Below are 6,000 nucleotides of genomic sequence, written 5' to 3' on the forward strand. Positions count from 1 at the left end.
AAATGATTCCTTCGGCTAATAGTTTGAGTATCTCCTTACGTACTACCTCCATAAGGACGGGGTTTAATCGTCGTTGACCATCTCTCTTAGGTGTTGCTCCATCCTCGAGGTAAATCCGATGCATGCACGTAGCGGGGCTAATGCCACAAATGTCGGCAAGACCCCAACCAAATGCTAACTTGTTGCTCCTTAGCACTTCCATCAACGCCATTTCTTGCTCATGCGTGAGCTCGGCGGATATTATCACGGGCTTCTCCTCCCTTTCTTCCAAGTACACATATTTTAGGTGTTTGGGGAGATCCTTGAGTTCCAACTTGGGCTTTTTGCACTTCGTGATATCTTCAAGCACCACAGGCTCATCAATGGGGAGTTTGTCTCTTCGTTCTCTCTCTCTTTCCTCGGCTTCCCGATCAAACTCCTCCATATCCGCCGATCCTGCAAAGACGTCCACTATCTCTTGTTCCTGCATATAAACCATCTCGGCGAGGCTATCAATAGCATCTATATAAGAGCATTCATTATTAAATAAAGATGATGGCAAAGCACCACTATGATGCACAGAAAAAGACACAGACTCTCCTAACACTGTCATTTTTATTGTTCCATTTTTCACATCAATCAACGTGTTAGTGGTAGCCATGAATGGTCTTCCTAGCAGTAAAGTATGCTCCTTGCCATTCTCATGAACTTCTCCTATCTCAAGCACAACAAAATCGACAGGTACTATCAAACCACCCACTCTAACTAGAATATCCTCAATGACCCCGCGAGGATACCTAACTGATCTATCTGCCAATTGCAAGCACATTCGAGTGGGTTTTAAATCGCCTAACTCTAGTTGTTTAAAAATAGAGTACGGCATCAAATTAATCCCTGCCCCTAAATCAAGCATACCCGAGGCCTCCTTACCATTCCCCAACGCAATATTGATAACAAAACTACCTGGATCTCGTTGCTTGGGTGGCAAGGGCTGTTGCATGATGGAATTGGCAACCTCGGATACAAGAATCTTCTCGTTGTCAACAAACTTTCTCTTCTTGAATGCCAGCTCTTTAAAGAACTTCACATAGGCCGGGACGTTTCTTATCACGTCCAGAAGTGGCAAGTTGACATTTACCTTTGCCAACATGTTGTAGAAATCGGTGAATTGTTGGTCTTGCTTCTCATTCCTCAACCGACCTGGGTACGGAATCGGTGGTCTGTATGGCTTTGTGGCCTTGTGAAGCGTCACTGATGGCTCTTCTTGCTGCTCTTCTTCTCTCGGTGGAGGTAATTCTTTCACCATCTCCTCCTCACGAGTTTCTTTAGGGAGCTCGTCAGTGGGGATCTCTACTTTGTTGTCCACCTTCTTCCCACTTCGTAAGACTGTGACAGCTTGAGCTTGATGAGGTTGCAATCCTTGTCCATGGAGTTTCCCTGGCTGTTGCTGCTGTTGCATCTGGTTCAAAGTCCCTGAGAGTTGTCCAACGGTTGTCTCAAGACGCTTGATTGTAGCAGACTGTGACTCCATGTTCTGTTTGGTCATCTCCATAAAGGATTGCATGGTGTCCTCGAGAGACGACTTCTGCGGTTGAGCTGGCTTCTGAAATTGCTGGGGCGCATTCTGGTATTGCTGCTGCTGCTGAAAATTCCCTTGCTGCATAGGGAACTGTTGATACTGCTGATACTGCGGTGGCTACTGCTGCTGCTGCTGCTGATAAGCTTGCGGGTAGTTCTGCTGCTGAGGAAAGGGAAACTGCTGTTGAGGTGGGTAAAATTGCTGTTGGTTCTGATACCCATATTGCTGAGGAGGACGGCGGAATTGATTTCCCTGATTTGATCCCGACCCTTGGCCAGGAGCTTGATTCCTCCATCCAGAATTCTGCTGAGCTCTCCAACCAGAGTTGGAATTCTGTTGCCCTTGATTAAACATGGGCCTATGCTCAAACTGAGGCCTCCCTGGGTATCCCTGAGCAGCATAGACCTCTGCCTCCCCTTCGGGTGTAAACTCCCCCATTCGATGGCACTCGTTGGTTCCGTGGCCAAAATCGCCACATATTCCACATCCTTCTGATGGCGGTGACTGCGCTAGGGGTGCTTGAGCTGGCGGTGCTTGAACGGATTGAGGCTCCACCTGGTTCATTCTTAAATGCTGAACTTGCCTCATCAGGTCCGCTACTTGCTTCTGCAGTTCATTATTTGGGACTACAGCATTGGCTTCGACCCTCCTTCCTCTGACTGATTTATGTTGAGAACTCGCGGCAAGAGTGTTGAAGATCTCTTTGAGCTCATCCGCTGTCTTTCGGGCAATGTTACCCCCAGCGGTACTGTCCACCATAAACTGTGCTGTGTGAATCAATCCGTCATAGAAGAACTGCATCAACATAACAGGTGCTAACTGGTGCTGTGGACACTGGCGAAGAAGCTCTTGGAATCTCTCCCAAGCCTCGTGGAGAGGCTCGTCAGCTCCTTGCATGAAGTTCATTATTTGTGTCCTAATCTCCTGCGTCTTGTGATTAGGGTAGTATTTGAGCATGAACTTCTCACTCGCCTCTGCCCATGTGGTAATGGAGTTTGGCGGCAACGACAGTAACCACGTTCTAGCTCGGTCCTTGAGTGCATAAGGTAAGCACTTGAGTCTCAATTGATCCTCGGTGAGTTCCAGTAGTGGGAAGGTCTGCACTTGAGTGCAGAAGTCGCGAATGAATTGTAAGGCATCCTCACTCGGCATCCCATAAAAGAGCGGCAGCAGGTTTGAATCGTTGGGCTTCAGATTGTAATTTCGAACCGCCGTGGGAAGCACTATAGCTGACGTGCTAGTGGTCCCAATAACTGGCCTGGAAAAATCTCCCATGTACTGAACATTCTGCTCCGCCATTGCTTCTTGGTCAGGATTGGGCCAAGCTTCTTCTTCTTTTTCAGAATGCACTGAAAGTGTCTCCTTAAAAGCTTCTAGAATGGGATTGGAAGCAATTCTCTCTTCACAATTTTTCTCTCGAAACTGTGATTCCACAAAACTTCTCGAACTGGACTCGGACTCCTTCTCCAGGCTTGAAAGAACCTCCCGAGGTCGATGAATGTTGTCGTAGTTAGGTGCAAGCTTTCTCTTCAAGCTTCTACGTCCTTGCATACACAACACGAACAAACAAATCAAACGCACCGGAGGGAAAAAATAACCGAGTCAAAAGAAATAAACAAAAGAAAACACGGAAAACAATGCAACACAATCAAATGCCTAAAGCCTTCCCCGGCAACGGCGCCAAAATTTGACTCATCCAAAAACACCTAACGGATGGACTCGAATTTATACGAGGTCGTCCTAGGGTGGTAAGGTGACTCAAGTCGTCTCACAAGGAAGACTTAGCAGGGCTCTAATCGTATTGCTCACAAGAAACTTAAAAGAAATCTAAACACTCTAATCGGGTAATTGGGTCTGACACTTTCTCTCCGATTAACTAATGCGTAATTAAAATAAAGCATATAAAGTTAACTAGGCAAAAGATAGGAAGCCAATAAGAACGCAAGAAGGAAAACAAAGCTAAGGTTCTAAACTAGCAATCTAGAAAGCAATCATCAATTCAACACCATAAACAACGATTATCTAGGCGAAATAACATATTAACATTTAATCAAATGAATGTTAAGCAAACACACACAATCCAAGAGAATTCCGCAAGCAACTCAACGACGAGCTAACTAGAACATGGTATTTGAACATTAACGAAATCAACAAGAGTTTCCAACTCCAACACTAAACCAAACGATCATAAACTTGTAAACATCAAAGATTAATAACTACCTAGGCAAGAAACTAAATCAAGCATAAGATTCGAATGCAAAGAAAATCTTAATCTCCATAAAAAGAAATCTCTAAACTTTCACCAGCAAGAAGGGAAAAACGTAAGCAATAGCAACGAACTACGAATCACGTAGATTATCTAAACTCAACAACAATCATCTCTAATCATTACATCCATCAAAAGTATAAAACAAAGATTCAATTAACCAAAGAATTCATATAATCAAGATTATCTAAACTCAACAATAATAATCTCCAATCATCCATTCATCAAAGCATAAAACACAAAACTTAATTAACCAAAAGATTCATATAACCAAGAAAATATAGCATCAACAACAATGATCTTCAATCATCATATTCATCAAAGACAAGAAACAAAAACTCAAATAATCAAGGGATTCATAAACAAAGAGAATCAAAGGGAGTTCTTACAAAACATAGCAATCCAAGGAAAACCAATCCGATGAAGTGTTAATTGACATCCAAAGCAATCCAATGAATCCACAATCGAAAGTAATTGATTTGAAACTCTAAAAACCCAAGGAAAAATGTGGAAATCGCCCTTGGAGGCTGCTGGGTTCGATAGTGATAAAGTGAAACCCTAGAAAGGGGTTTTTAAACGAAAAAGTGTACTGTCGGATCTGCACAGAGGCGGCGGCGCCGTGAGACGGCGGCGCCGTGGACGGCGGCCGCCGTGACACGGCGGCGCCGTGAGCGCCATTCGCAGTTTCCTCCAAAATCAAGCACGGCCCGCGCCGTAGAGCCGCGGCCGCCGTGGGGTTGTCTTCGAAAATTGCTCCGATCGATGCTAAAAACACTTGACAACTCTCGATTCCTGCACACGACAGTAATATATCCAAAAAGATCATCGAGCACGTGAAATATAAGGCAAAAAGTCATGAATCATGCTCGAATGCACAACAGAAATATACGCAAAAACTGCCCAAATACGAGGTAAACAGAGGAGGCAGGTTGGGATCTGTTGCCTCTTCTGCAGATCTGTTGGGGGACGACGATCCCTCCGCCGCGGGATGGATGATACCGGCAATGAGATCCGACTGCAGGGGGACCATCGCCGAGTGCCTGTCCGGCGGAGACGATGAGTTTGAGCTCGAAAGGCGCAGTGCAGCAGCGAGCGGAGGAGCGGCGAGCGCGCGGAAAGGCGCAGTGCAGCGGCGCCGCTCAGAGGCGACGCGTTTTCCCAGGCAAAAAAACCCTAGTTCCATATCTGAATAATTTTGGGGATTTTTGTCTTAATTCCCTGAAAAAAAAACTTTAGATCTGAGACGTATGTGAATGATTTTCATTCTCAGATCTGTTGAGATTGTTGATTCAGAGATTGAATGCTGAGATTGTCGATTCGAAGGAATTGTTGTATTTTGATCGTAGATTGAATTGATTCAGATAATATTTTGTTGTATTTTGATTGTTGATTTAGAGGAATTGATGTATTTTGATGGTAGATTGAATTGTTGTATTTTGGTGTTGTACACAGTTTGATTGAGCTGTATAATTATTTTTTTTAATGTTCTTAAATTCACAACCAAATTTATGAATTCACAGCTTAATGTTTTTGAATTCACGACCAAATCTATGAATTCACAACTTAATATTCTTGAATTCACAACCTGATCTATTAATTCAAAACTAAAACTCGAATTCACAATCAAAATAAATTCTAGTTTTAGTTGTGAATTCAAACTTTAAAAACTCAAATTCACAACTACTTGAATTCACAACCAAAATAAATCCTAGTTGTGAATTAAATTCAGGTTGTGAATTCGACTGATTGTGAATTCACAACCAACATAAATCTGGTTGTGAATTAAATTTTGGTTGTGAATTCGTTTGTTGTGAATTCACAACCAAAAAATTCTAGTTGTGAATTAATTTTTGGTTGTGAATTCGACTGGTTGTGAATTAAATTTTGGCTGTGAATTCGACTAGTTGTGAATTCACAAACAAAAAATTCTGGTTGAGAATTCGACTGGTTCTCAATTCACAACCAGTGTGAATTCACAACCAAAAATTTTTGGTTGTGAATTCTCACTGGTTGTGAATTGCGGGATTTTTTAAAGGGGTGATGTAAAGTGGCCATTTTTTTAATTTTTAATGTGGAAGGGTATTTTGGTAACAGTGGCCATTTTTTTATGTTTTTATTTTAGTGGACAATTTTTAAGTTTACTATTTCAAAGTGGCCATTTTAAAAATCCAGTCTT

Source organism: Salvia miltiorrhiza, chromosome 5 (genome assembly GCF_028751815.1).
Source record: "Salvia miltiorrhiza cultivar Shanhuang (shh) chromosome 5, IMPLAD_Smil_shh, whole genome shotgun sequence".
NCBI classification, from domain to species: Eukaryota; Viridiplantae; Streptophyta; class Magnoliopsida; order Lamiales; family Lamiaceae; genus Salvia; species Salvia miltiorrhiza.